The 14,603-nt window shown below is 48.5% G+C and overlaps 1 long non-coding RNA gene across 1 annotated transcript; it reads left to right on the forward strand.

The window, feature by feature from the left end:
• Positions 1 to 2,097: 2,097 nt before the first annotated feature.
• On the forward strand, positions 2,098 to 12,704 carry LOC140698719 (uncharacterized). Its single transcript, XR_012076579.1, has 3 exons — positions 2,098 to 2,216; positions 4,408 to 4,454; positions 12,291 to 12,704. It is a non-coding gene; the product is annotated as an uncharacterized lncRNA (long non-coding RNA).
• Positions 12,705 to 14,603: the final 1,899 nt, after the last annotated feature.

Consider the following 14,603-nt stretch of genomic DNA (forward strand, 5'->3'; position numbering starts at 1 on the left):
TGGCTAAGCAGTGTTGATGGAGACCCTCAGGCAACCCCTTTCTGCCGGGGAAACTGAGGCCCGAGAGGAGGAATGCTGCCAGGTGACAGGGCTAGTCAGCGGAGAGTCTCCTGTCTCCCAGCCTGGGGCTGTCCCCTCCCCTCCCCCCATCTCCAGACTACGCAGCTCCTCTGCTGCACCTGCTGCCCCAGGTCTGCTCTGGGTAGCCCCGGAGAAAACCACTCAAACTCAGAAGTCCCTGGGGGTTGGACCCTGGGGTCTGCCAGAGGGGGTGGGGGTTGCAGAAAACAAGGCCCTGGGTGAGCTGGACCGCGCTGCCCCCGCAGCCTCACCCCAGCTGCTTCAGCTCCAGTGCCCTTCCCCCCACAGTCTCCACTTTCTGGCCTCCCGGAGCCACTTCACTTCCCCAGAGGCCCTCCCCCCTTCTCACCTCCAGGCTTGGGCCCTGGGGCGGCTCCCTCTGCCACAAACTTCTGTGAACTCAGTTCCTTTTCCTCCTCTGAGTGCAGCCAACCCTTCTCATCCTCTAAGACCTGCCCAGACATCACGCCCTTCAGCCTACTTCCCACAGTCACGTTTTGGCCACCTCCAAGCTCCTGCCAGGTTTCTCCCAGTATATCCAGGGCCTGGTACTGTTGTACGATGGAGGTGTGAACGAGGTCCTGGGTTCTGAAATGTCTTCCTTCCAGACTCACACAGAGCTTGAGCTGCCTCCCTTCCCCGTCTCCTTCCCCAGGGCAGCTGGCCTCACCCCTCCTTCCATCCAAGGTGCCCTTTCCCTATAGGAAGAGAGCTGACCCCGCTGCTGTGCCCTGCGGGCCTCGGTGAGCTGCCAGGTGGGGCCTGAGAGGTCTCTGACAACCAACCCTCTTTGGTGGGCAGGGCCCGTCCTCCCTTCCTCTGGGCAAGCTTGTACCCACTGGCACTCTCCAAGCTGCCCAGGAGGTGGCGCCAAAGTGCTGCCAATAATAGCCTGGTGGGCGCCTGGATCCCTGTCTCCGGGCACCTGGGCTCCCCTGCACAGGGCCAGAGCCCACCAGCGTCCTGCTCTCTGACAACCATGGGGCCACAGGCTCCTTGACGGTGAAGGTCAGGGAGGCTGCTTGGTTCGTCATCATTGCTGCCCCACGCTCAGTGAAGCTGGGCTCTGAGTCACCCTTTGTGCTGCAGCCCCAGCCCAGGGCTTGGCACTGACTGTGGTGAATGGAGGGACAGGAGGCCATGCAAGGACTGACAGGTCCCGTGCACGTCCTGTACTGAGTTTCTCATCATCACTATGACGTTAGTGTCCTGGGCTTGGAGGCTGGAGCTGACAGGGAACTCTGCCATCATTAAGAGCTGGTATGCCTGGAATGGGTTACACGTTGATCGCAACATTGACCCTCAGGGTCATAGCCCTTGGGGTGGCTGGGTAGGACCGAGAGGGTAGGACTCCTTGAGCCAGTGGCCCCCAGTAACAAGCAGCCTCACTCATTGTACAACTACTGTTATTTTCTGTTTGCTCAGCATGAACATGCTTGGGAAGTAGTTGCACAGAGCTATACTGCCCAACATGGAGCCGCTAGCCACGGGGGACTATTTAAATTTCAGTTAATAAAAATTAAATAAAATTTAAAATCCAGTTCCCTAGACAGTTCACACTAGCCACATTTCAGGTCCTCAGTGGCCATACGTGGTTGGGGGCTACCCTATGGGACAGGATAGAAAAACATTTCATCATTGCAGAAAGTTTTATTGGATAGTGCTAATCTAGTGCTTGCTCTAATCTCTTCTGGTAGGGTGTGCTTTAAAATTTCAGGAAGCTCTGGACTCTAGAACTCTGCCTACCACTGCTGTGGTCATCTCAAGGTAACAGGGAAGTGGAGTCAGACGGACTTAGGACTAGTCCTGACTTTGCCATTTGCTAGTTGTGTGGCCTCTCTCAGCCTCTGTTTTCTCATCTCTGAGATGGGGATAATGTTACCCTGCTCCCACGGTTATCGGGAGGGTTAAATGAGGCAGGGCCGATGAGTCACCAGACGCCATGCCTGGCACGCAGTTTTATGGCCTGAACACCCCCCACCCCAGCCTTGTCTACTTGTATCCACTCACCCACGAGCCACAGTGGTAAGACGGGTCTGTACCATGTCCAGACCTGTGTCGCGTTCCATGGTTTATTCACAGGGAGCGGAGGCCTTGACTCTAGCAGGAGATTGCAATCTAGGTGGGAGGGCGAGGTAAGTGCTGTGAGGCAACCTGAAAACAATCCTTGGGCAACACACAGGCAGCGTGTCACTCAGTGAGGCAGGACCGGTGGGAAAGGCACCGCGGGGCGGGAGGTGTCTGGGAGCAGGCCTCCTCGGGGTGGGGCGGGCGTGGAGCTGGTCTGGAAGGCAGCCGGGGTGTGGGCAGCACGGGGTGTGGGCCGATGGCAGAGAAGCGGCAGTGGAGAAAGGTGTGGCCGAGGACCAGACTGAAGGGCTCAGGGAGGGGCCTGAGCTAACGCACCACGAGGGAGCCCCCCTACCGAGATTTTCCTGGAGGCACCAGGAGGGTTTGCTAAGAAAATCACTCTGCTCTTGGAAGCCAGGCTGAGTTGCTTGTGTGGATGAAACCGGTGCTTCCCAGGCAGGTGGGGCTGTGAGCTGAGAAATCGGCAGTGCTTGGGGGAAGACTGTGCTGGTGGCGCCAGGAAGAGAGTCTGTGAGGGACATCCTGATATCAGGGTGACTGTCCGTGAGATGTGACACAGAGGCCTTCCTAGGACAGTACGAGGTGCCATTTACCAAGAGGTGTTAACATGCTGGGAGCTCAGACTGCTGGATCCCAACGTGGCAAGCAGAAATGGCACTCAGCTGCCCTGGACAGAATGTCCACATCTAACTAGGAGCAGGCAGCAGGTGGACATCGAGAAGAAACAGGATGGAGGAAACGCATTTACAGCATATCAGACCCTGAGCCTCAGCTCCTCACTCAGATGAGAAAAAGAACAGGATGAGGGCTGGACTGTAGCAGTGAGAAGAGGAAATTGTCTACAGAGAGGATTGGATGTCTGAGGAACAGGGCTGGGTGCAAAATGATTAGGCAGAAACACATGTACACGCATGTGCACATGCCTGTATACATACACATATACATATACACAAGTACGTAGGCATAACCCTCAATTTACATCCACATGCTAAACACACCCAAAGATCATTAAGGAAACATGCATATGCACATCTGTACAGGCACACATCAACACATAAGTGTATATACATATTTTCTCCCTCAACCCAGCCTATCCTTCTAGGGCTGGAGCTGGGGCTGCTGTTGGATTTACAGCAGCCAAGGCAGGAAGCATCTGTCCTGCTGCGGTACTGAGTGTGTCTCTGATAGAAACGTCTCCAGGCTTTGCTTGTAAACACTATTTGTTTTGGAAAGCCTCTCTCTGTTTGCAAATAGAAAGTTGGGACATGCGGCATTGGATTTCCCTGATCTGACATTGACCTAGAAAAATGTGCTGGCAGGAACAGAAAATGCGATGCCCCGCTATGTTGGCAGGCACAAGTGAGTTTCACTCTTCTTGGCTTTGATTACAAAGGTTAAGATGCAAGTGAGTTGGGGGCAGGGCCGCCTCCCTGCTTGAGTGGCCCTCTCCCTGCAGAGCCAGGGAAGCGGAGGCAGTCCTTGGGGGCTTCCCACCGGCCCGAGAGCTCCTGGCCTTGAAGAGCAGGCTGGCAGGGAAAATCAGGGCAGCTAAGGAGAAGGCTCTGGTAGAGGAGCCCGTCACAGAGGCCAGTGACAGGGGCTAGCATGCAGAGAGCAAGCAGCTCCAGCATGTGCAAAACATGGATGGGGCCCAGCTATGGGGGTCCTCAGAGTTGTCATCAAGGAAATGGGCAATGCAGCCTTCACTCTGGGTGTGGTTGGAAGCAGGCTCGTGTCGTTGGAGAAGGACAGGCTTCTAGGAGGCAGAGCTGCCAGCCCCAGTTGCAGGTGAAGTTCATGGTCTGTTGCATGCCTGCTGCTGGTCTGGGTACTAATTGCATAGAATAGAAGCAGGACTAGAGAGGAGGGTCCAAGGCAGGAGCCCCGCATCATGATGGGAACTTGAGCACCATGTCCGGGTCTGATTAGAATGTAAGGAGACCCAGGAAGCAACATGCAATCTATTGCCTCAACTGAGCCGAAGAACCCCTCCGAATCCCCCAGCTGAACCAGTGACTTAGTTCTGGGTCCGTTAAGACCAGGGTTCACATTCTGCCCACCTTCCTTGTGGCCTCTCATGAGGATGAAATGACATCAGAAATGTAACAAGCACAGCCAGGGCCAGCAACAAAGTAAGTGCTTAATAAATCTGAGATCACATCTCGGCTTCACCACTAACTGGCTGTGTAGCCCGGGGCGGGCAACTCATCTGTGCCTTCATTTCCTCCTCTGCAGAACGGAGGCAGTCGTCAAGTGTACCTCACCGAACTGCTGGGGATTAGGTGAGTTCGTATAAGTGCACATAACGCACTTCGAACAGTGCCTGGCACTTACTAAGCACAATTACTGTTTCCTATGTTATTAAATGTTGTTCTTAATAATTTGTTCATTTGCTTATTCATTCAACAGCTGTCAGATACTGTTCAGGCACTGAGAACACAGCAGTGAACAAGAGACAATGCACCCTAGGTAGAATGAGGGCCCCCCAAAGGCATCCACATCCTAAACCCCAGTACTGGTCAACGTGTTATGTTACATGGCAAGGGGGAATTAAGGTTGCTAATCAGCTGACCAGAAGATAGGGAGACCAACCTGGATCACTCGGGGGGCCCAGCATAACCACGAGGGTCCCTGAAAGTGGAAGAGGGAGACAGGAGAGGCAGAGGCAGAAAGGACACATGATGAAGCAGAGGTCAGAGGGAAGCGATTAAAAGAGCCACAGGCCAACGAGTGTGGGCCACGTCTAAAAGCCGGGAAAGGAAAGGAAACCAATTCTCCCCTGGAGGCTCCAGAAAAGAATGAAGCTCTGCCCTTGAGTTTTGCCCAGTGAGGTGTCTGACCTCTAGAGCTGTAGGATAGTAAATCTTAAGTCACCAGGTTGGCGGGAGTTTGTCACAGCAGCAGGAGGATGACTAACACAAGCCCTTCATCATGGGGCTTGCATTCTTATAGGGGGAGACAGACAATAAAGAAATAAATACATGGAGTGTGGGATGGGCATTTCTGCTCCTGTCCATGGGGTGGTGAGCCAGCCTGCTGAGCACAGCTGGGGTCAAGGGAGCAGGGGGCCCGGCGGGCTGGATGCGGCCTGTCAGTCTGCCAACCCCCAGCCAGGGGCGCCGCCCTTCCTCCTGCCCCTCCACGAGCGCCCAGCTGAAGGAAGGGCCAGGCTGCTCTGCCCCCAGCACCTCTAGGCGCTGGTCTGCCACGCGGCGGAGGCTCAGGCTCCTGGGCCGGGGAGGGGGCTTGGGTGTAGTGTCTGTCCAGGGTGGGTGGGGCCTGCTGCCAGAAGCCTGGAGCAATTAGCGTACTCCTAAGATGCTCGGTGGTGGGGAGATGAGAATGTGTGGTTTGTCAAAGTGAGTCAGGAGTGAAAGCCAGGGCCAGGTGGCCGCCTTGGTTAGACTCTCCCCCGTTTCTGTAATCACAAGCTCTTGATTGAGCATAATAAGGAGAACATGAATCCTCCCACTAGGAGGCCATAAAGCACTACCTGGGCTTGGCTTTCGTCTTGCCTGGCTGCTTACCGAAGCCTTCCTCTTTCATCTTCAAGGCCTTTAATTGGTAGCCTGAGCCTGGAGAACTACCTTGGGAGATGGCTGAGGCCTGAGTTGGATTCTACTTCCTCAGCCCCTCCCTACTCAGATCTGAAGTCTCTGCTGCATCCCTGAGCTTAGGCGGAGCCAGGCCAGAAGCTCTTGAGGAGCCCACCCACCACCAGGTGGGGTACAGCTCACAGACCTAGAATGGATGGAGCCTTGTGGCCCATGTTCAGGATTTCATGCTGTGCACTGCTCAAGGGCACCACATCTAAGGGGCGTCATCCACGTGGTAGACACACACCCTAATTTGAGAGCACACTGATGCATAGAGACTCTGGGTCTCCAGACACGTAGCAGGGGAGAGCCACCTTTGCCCTGAATTCACAGTGGCACTTGGGCCTGTGCACACCCTCTGCACACACATGTGCATCCTGTCCCACCTGCACTGCAGCTGCCCTTTGCAGTCTTGCCACCTGATGCCTTTTAATGCCTGATTCCCAGGCCTCTGAGCCTTTGAAACTGGGGGTGGGGAGACAGGCACTCAGTGTGTGTGCTGCTAGCCACGTACATGTGTGCCCCCCTGGTGTGGGTGCACATGGAGTCAGGGATGCTGCCCACCAGGCAGAGCCATTCAGGTTATGCAGTAATACACTAACTCAACCTTTTCTTTCTAAATTGATGTATGGTCGATTTACAATGTTGTTCATTTCTTGTGCACAGCATAGTGACTCAGTTATATGTAGATAAATGTATAAATATATTCCTTTTCATATTCTTTTTTGTTATAGGCTATTTACAAGGTATTGAATATAGTTTTATATGTGCTATACAGTAAGATTTTGCTACTTTTCCCATTTTATGATGATTTTCCCTGTAGTTCCACTTGTGCAAGTTCTTCCACCAGAGTTCAGTAGGTCTTCTGTGAGAATCGTTCCGCATGTAGATGTATTTTTGATGTATTTGTGGGAGAGGCTGAGATCTGCACTCTTCTATTCTGCCATCTTGCAGCCCCTCCCAGTCTTTTGTTTTTACCCTGAAGAAGAGACATCTTTTCCTCCTTTGCACAAAGCTGCCATATGAGCCAGTCAGGTCCTGCTCTGGCTCCCGGGGACACAGACTTTGCTGCCACCACCCATGCGGCGAGGACTCACCCTCTGTGTCCCTGGGTAAAGTTTCAGCTCTCCAGTAGCTACAGCCCTGCTCCCAGGGTCAGTCTTGACCTGACTCTCAGCCCTGAGTCTTACTCAACTCAGTCTCTTAACCCTGGGGCAGGACCCAGACCTGTGGCCCTGCCTGGTCTCCACTGTATAAGAGCTCATTGCCTGCAGCCTGCAGCCTACCTGCCTGTCAGAGTCCTCAGCTGGGGCCAAAGGCAGTGTCTGCTTGGCCACAGCGAACAGAGAATTGAGTTGAGAAAACACTTCTGAAACCAGTCCTAGGGAAGTGGTGGAGAATAACTGGAGAGCAATTTGGCAACACAGCACCTTTGACCCAGGGTCTCACACTAGGAAATTTGCGCTTAAGAGAAAATCAAGGGTATGTGCACCGATTTTGCCAGAAGGATGTTAGTGGAAGCATTGTTTGTTCCAGCAATAGCTGAAAATAAAACAAATGTCCATCAAGAGAAGGAGTGACTGATCACAGCAGCCCTCTGCTTTCATACACAGTGAGTGTTCCCAGAAATCCATCTAAATGTCAAGCGTTTGAAACTTGGACACCTGCTTATTTTTCAAAACAATAGCTTTTAAAGTGATGAGAGATGTTTATAGTCCCCACTGCTCCCCAGGTTAAAAGCGTTATTAAATCACCACATGTGCCTAACCTTGTAGACATGGTCTTTAATAATGTGTCTTGGTTGAGTTTCCCCAAAAGTAACACCTGAGACAAAAAGTTGAATGCAGGTAGTTTATTTGAGAAATGACCCCAGGAGATGCTAATGGGTACAGAGGGGCAGGGAAATGAGAGAGGGAAGGACAGAAAGCTGAGAAAGGGTGATTCTTCCAGCAAGTAACCACAGTGGGTAACTGGAGCTTACCTTCCCCAGGGGCCCTGGTAAACTGTGCAGAACACTCCTCTCATGAGGGGTTGGGAAGCTGGGGTATTTATCCACCACTTCCCATCAGTCACTGGCTGTGACTACTCCCGAGGGGGCGTCCCAGAGAAAGCACTGAGGCAGAGTCCCGGCGGCTGGGGTGGGAAGCCAGGCTGGAGTGCACAGAAGCGGTAAACGTGGAGCGGATGTGTTGGGGCACCGATAGGGTCTGTTCCGCTACATTTCTAGATTTTCTATGGTTTTCTTTCGTCTCTTCTTTTCTTTAACAGTTGAACCTACATGTGACAAACAAATCCAGGGGGTACTCATTTGAGAATGAAAATTTCCCATCTTTGTCACGGTTTAATGATCACTAGTATTAACATTTCTACATTTCTATTTTCCACTGGTTTTTATAAAATAGTAAGTACCAAATACAATCTCTGGTTAAATGCACAAAGAGCAACAACAATGGCTAACGCATAAAAACACGTAACTGTGGGCCAGGTTTAATTCGCTCTCACAGCAATGGTACAGGGGAGATATTAAGACTGTTATTGCGTTTTACAGATAAAGACATGGAGGCCCAGGGAGGTTAAGTAATTTGCTCAAGAACACACAGCCATTAGGGGGCAAAGCCTGGCAGCCTTGTTCTGGAGTGCATGCTCTGTCCCTGCAACTGCTAGATACGGTGCCCCAGCCGACTGATTATAGCCTGAGTGTGGCACGTGACAAGGAGTTGAGGGATGTCGGTATCAATGTATATAAATGTAGATTTGTCAAACTTGACTGTAACACTGTGTATGGTGTATGGCTGTAGCAGGTACAAATTTTAGTCTGTTAACTCATTTCCATTGCCTGAAATAAGTTTTATTCTAAGACATGTTTCGCCAAACGAGGGAAATTATTCTCTGCCAGTTGAGGGGCTGTGTTGACCCTTTCCCTGGGGATGAGGAAGGTGTTTGGTGTCAGACATTGTGATGGGGGCAGTGAGGCAGTGGGAGATGTCCACACTGAGGGGTTTTTTTGTTGGTTGTCAGTGGGTTCCTAGTACCCATCTCCCTCATCCTGCCCACAGTGGGTGGCTGGCTCTGCAGCAGTATTCCTATGCCCCTCAGAGTCAGGAGTGTCACCCAATATCCCGGCCACGCTGTGAAATGATATAGAGGGCTTATCAGCAGCTACAGGTATAAATGGCAGTGAGCACACCTGAAAACAGCTGTCTGAGTCCCATTCAACCTCGCTTGGACTCATCCACTTATTAGAGATGCAAGAACAGGGCAGGGCTTGACTTGAGAACACTTTCACTGAGGCCAGGGTGTACCCCTCACTCAAGAAACCTCAGCCTCTTCTCTCATCAGGCAAGGAGCGGCTTGTTGCTTTCTTTTCTTTAAACAATTTTTTTCTCAAGATTTTAAAATAAATACATGCTTTTTTTTCAGTTTTCAATTTGATAGCTTTTTTTAAATTCAATTTTTTTTGTTGAAATGTAGTTGATTTACAATGTTAATTTCAAGCATACAGCAAAGCAATTCAGTTATACATATACATACATATATTTTTTTTTCTTTTCAGTGAATACATGCTTTTTGAAAAAAGAAAAAAAAACCAGAAAAGATAATAAAGGACAAAGAAGAAAACAGAAATGACTTATAGGCACCAGAAGTTTCTTTTTTATAAATACCCAGAAGGAAAACAAAACTTTGATCATATATGCATCTGGTTATGCTGCATTTATAGACATATACATTCACAGAACAAATTCAGCTGTGTTTTTAAATATACACATTTATACATTTTCCTTTTGGAGAAATCTGGCCATAAGAACAATTTTTGTACTCTATCCTAAGCATTTCCCCAGGTTGTTAAACATTCTTTGTAAATACTATTTTTAATGGCTGCATACTATTCTACCAAGTGAATCATCACTTACTAATCATTTATCTGTTACTAAGCACTCAGGTTTTTTTTCTAGTTTTTCATTAACTTAAAAGAAACACTGTTATGAGCATACTTGACATAAGACTTTGTGTACATTTCTGATTATTCCCTTGGCATGAGATTACTGGGTTCAAGGTTATGAACATAACAGGCTTTATGGCTTTATTGAGGTATAATTTACATACCATAATATGCACCCATTGTGTAAAAGTCAATGATTTTTAATAAATTTATAGTCATGCAATCACCTCCACAATCCAATTTTAGAATATGTTTGTCACCTGAAAGCATTTTGTCATGTTCATTTACTCTCAAACTCACTCCAACTCTAGCCCTAGACAAACACTGATTTGATTCACTTTTTCTATAAAGAGATTTGCCTTTGCTGGACATTTCATATAAGCAGAATCATACAATATGTGCTCTTTCTGCCTGGCTGCTTTCATTTAACATACTGTTTTTGTGATCCAGTGATGTTGTAGCATGAATTAGGACTTTGTTCCTTTTTTATGCTGAGTGGTATCTCATTATATGGATATACCATATTTTGTTTATCCATGCAGCTATGGATGGAAATATGGATATTTTCCAGTTTTTGCCTATTAAGAATAATACTGCTGTGAACATTTACCTGTAAGTCTCTGTGTGGACATATTTTTACCAATGTTTCTTGGGTAGAAGCCTAGGAGTGGGCCCTATGGTAAATTTATATTTAACTTTTTAAGAAACCACCAAACTGTTTTCCAAAGTGGCCACACTACCTGTAACTTATATAATTTGTCCATCAACTATACTTCAATAAAAATTAAATAAAATAAACAAAGTAAAGAAAACCAAAATGGCTACACCATTTTACCTTGTCACTAGCAAAGTATAAAGGTTATTTTTTTTCACATTCTCACCAACACTTGTCATTTTGATTATAGCCTTTCTAATAGCTATGCGTTAATATCTTTGTGGTTTGAATCCACATTTTCTTAATGACTAAAGATGTTAAACATCTTTTCATGTGCATATTAGCCATTTGTGTCTTCTTTGGAGAAACATCTATTCAAATTTTTTGCTTATTTTTAAATTGGGTTGTTTGTCTTCTTTTCTTTTTTTTTTATTTATTATTTTACATTATTCCTCTTTTCCCCTCTCACCAACCTTCTTCATTCTTTACATTTTTAGAGGCGGGTGGTAATCAGGTTTATTTATTTATTTGAATGGAGGTACTGGGGATTGAACCCAAGGCCTCATGCATGCTAAGCACACAACCTACCACTGAGCTATACCCTCCCCTCCTGTTTGTCTTCCTATTGTTGGTCTTTATATATTCTGGAAACAAGTCCTTTATCAGCTATATGATTTATAAATCTTTTCTCCCGATCTGGGGCGTGTCTTTCATATTTTTAAATGATGTTTGTTAAACATGTTTGTTGAAGAGCAAAAGTGTTAATTTTAGCAAGGTCCAATTTATTGTTTTTGGATCACCTTTTTTGGTGACTTGTCTAAGAAATCTTTGCCTAACATAAGGGCATGAAGATATTCTCCCATGCTTTCCTCTAGAAGTTTTTTTGAACATTTGAAAATGATTTTTATTTGTTTTTTCATTTTGAAAATAGTCCATGATGATTTTAAAAATTTAGGTGAGCAAAAGGGAGAAAATACAGATGAGGCACAATCCTACTACCTGAGATAAGCCACCAGTAATGTTTTGTCACATACGTCTGTACTGGTTATCTATTGCTGCATAAAAATGTATCCCCAAAACGTAACAGCTTAACACAACACGTATTTATTATCTCCGAGTTTCTGTGGATCAGGCATCAGGGAGCACTTCTTTGGGTGCCTTTGTCTCAGGATCACTCCCAAGGCTGCAATCAAGATGTCAGTGGGACAGCCATCATCTCAAGGCCTGATGGGGAAAGAAAGCACTTCTGAGCTCACTCATGTGGCTGTTGGCAGCCTTCAAGTCCTCGCTGGCTGTTGGTTGGGGATATCACCTCCTTGCCACATGGATCTCAGCACAGGGCAACTTGCAACATGGCAGCTGGCTGCCTGGAGAGGGAGAGTCAGGGAGACGGTGCCCACACAGAAGCCACAGTCTTTTTGTAACCTGGTCTTGGAAGTGACATTCCGTTATTTTTCTCCCTGTTCTATTCATAGAGGTGAGTCACTAGGTCCAGCCCACTCTCAGGGGAGCGGATCCCACAAGCATATGAGTCTGAGGAGGTGAGGATCATCAAGGACCACCTCAGAAGGTTTTTACAATGTCCTTGCTCATTTTCTGTTTTTCTTATGAATTAGGTGGTGAATCTTTACTTGTGGAAAAAACAGATGCAGGGGACCCTTTCTAGAGTCTAGATTCTACTGGGCCCAAATCTCCTTGAGTGGGAACTGGCTCTCTGTAAACCTATCTTTTAAAATCCCATAGGTCACCTTAATGAGAGCCAGAGTTGAGAGTCACTGGCAAATGTAAATAGAAGTGGATGTCTCCCTGCATGGGTTACAACTGTGAAGATTTGCTTAGAAGTGTGTCTCCCCCTCAAATAGGCTTGAACACAAGTGTGCCTTGGTTCCCAAGACAGGGCCTCTGTTTCTGTCCCTCTGCTCCCCAGGAGCTGTGACCGAGGGGCGCTTTGCCGGCAGAGCCCCAGCAACAGAATCTGGCAATCACGACCTTCACTTCTGGGGCTTCAGAGGAGCTGAGCAGGTGGCAGGGGCTGCCTGCTCCGTGTTTGGCTCCAGAGCAGCTCTGACATCAATCCATCAGTCCAGAAGACAGTTTTAGACGCAAGGCTGCTGGTGTGGGGACTTTATGAGAACAGGAATCCCTGGCTGTGAAATTGCTGGCATTTCATGATGTGAGAGAAGATTTACAAGCTCCATACCAAGCCCAGCAGTTATGCAATCAAGCCGGTGAGAAGGCGGCAGATGGAGACACTGGAAGCCACCGCCCCACTGTGCCTGGGACCCCGGCCCCAGCCACGTACCCACGGTTGGGGCGGGGGGCTCGGGTCAAGGTTCCTTCAGCCACATCTGCCTTTTGGGGAGGATCTCCTGGTGTCATTGGTGAAGGAACAGGTGAGTAGTATTATGTGAGATTCTGGACGCAGAAGGGAGGGGATTTTAAAGGCACCCACCTGATACTCCCTTAACCTTCCTTGCTAAGAGGCCGTTCTGCCTCAGCTTGACATTCACCCCTCTGACTGAATCCAGAGGAGACACCCGGAATGTAGTCTTCCATAACTCTAATTTTTTGCTATTATTAAAAATTTTTTTTGTCTTTCCCACTAAAATGTAAGCTCCCTGACATCAGGAGCCTTGCCTGTCTGGCACTCTAATTATTGCTGGACCGCAATACATATATGTTGACAGAGGAAAGGAAAGAAGGGATATTTGGATATTCCTGGGGGTGGGGAACTCACCGCCTTACAGGCCAGTCTGTCCTATGTCTGGGTAGCTCTTGACTGTTGGTGCTTCCTCAGGTTGCTGCCACCCCCCCTCAGTGTGGCCTTCCTCCATTGTCCTCACTTGTAGAACCCCTAGGAACAAGCCCACTCCTCTTCCCCATTGGAGCTGTTCAGAGATTTGAAAACAGTGGTCACTTACATGCTTTCCAAGGCGAATGTCACCATTTCTTTTGGCTGTCTCTCACCCATCAGTGCTATCCTAGCCATTCTCCTCCAAAGGGCTCTAATGGGTCACTGTCCCTTAATACGTTAGGATAACTCTTTTGAGACCCTTAGCAAGTCCTGGCAGCTTGCAGATTTTGAGACCCTTCTCCCCCAACAAACATTCAGATTACTTCTTCATTCTCAGAGTTTTTAGGTAGAGTCAGTGTATTTAACCGAGGATCGATTTAACAGAATTCCAACTCTGCTCCTTTGCTCAAATTTCCAGTGAACAGCAGCTGTGGCAGCCTGGGACAGATTTGGGGGCCCATGGCTCTACTGACTTTGCCCCCCACCCCCATAACCCTTAGGACCAGGGTGAGGGGTATGGAACTGAAGGCAGATTGCACTGCGTGGTCTCACGCAGCAGAGAAGGGGACCAGCCCTCCATCAAGGGCAGTGCTCACCTAAGGGAGATATGGGGAAGTGGGCCCCCTAGGGGACAATACCAGAGTCTGAGATGAAGGGGATGTTGCACTTCAGAGTGGATATACAATATTCTTATTGTTCTCATGATTTAATCTACAAGTCAAAGTTCAACACACTTTTTTGCCAGTGGGGAGAGAAAATGAAGTGCCCAAGTATTGTTGAGCAGTGAGTTTGTGAAGGTGGGGAAACTGGCTGGGACTCTGCACCCACTGCACTCCCTCGAGCTTGGGGTGGCCTCCCCACATTCACCAGCTGGTATGTTGATCCTGATGGCACTTCCCCTGCTGGCTACTTTTGACTGCAGGTACTGGACCCCAAGTGCATAACAGAGGTGAACCCCACTCTGCCTTCTTGGCAGGGTGTTCTGGGAACTCAGGAGGGAACCACATGCCTGGGCTTGGTAACCCAGGCAGGGAAGGGCTGGTGGCTGCCGGGGGCAACTGGCCCATGTCAGCTACTGCTCTGGCCTGGGCCCCAGGGAGTCCCCAACCCTTCAAGATGGGCCTGGGGCCTGAACAGGTAAATGTTTGGGTGAAGTACATAAGACTTCTGGATACTACTTTGCAGGTGACAAAAAGGGAAGGGAGGAGCAAGGGTCACTTTGATCCACTGCTTGGTGAAAATATCATTCATTCGTTCATTCAGTCATCCATCCATCACTTACTCAGTTAACACGTGTTCTGGGCCCACCGCAGCCAGGACTCGTGCTACTTCCTTCTTCATCCGTCCCTTTTCCTGCAGCCCCACCCTCTGTCTCTAAGGAATTTGTGGAAATTTCTAAATAAATGATTAAGTAATAAGTAATAAAAATAAATAATAAATAAGTAA

This window comes from Vicugna pacos, chromosome 10, assembly GCF_048564905.1.
Source record: "Vicugna pacos chromosome 10, VicPac4, whole genome shotgun sequence".
Taxonomy (NCBI): Eukaryota; Metazoa; Chordata; class Mammalia; order Artiodactyla; family Camelidae; genus Vicugna; species Vicugna pacos.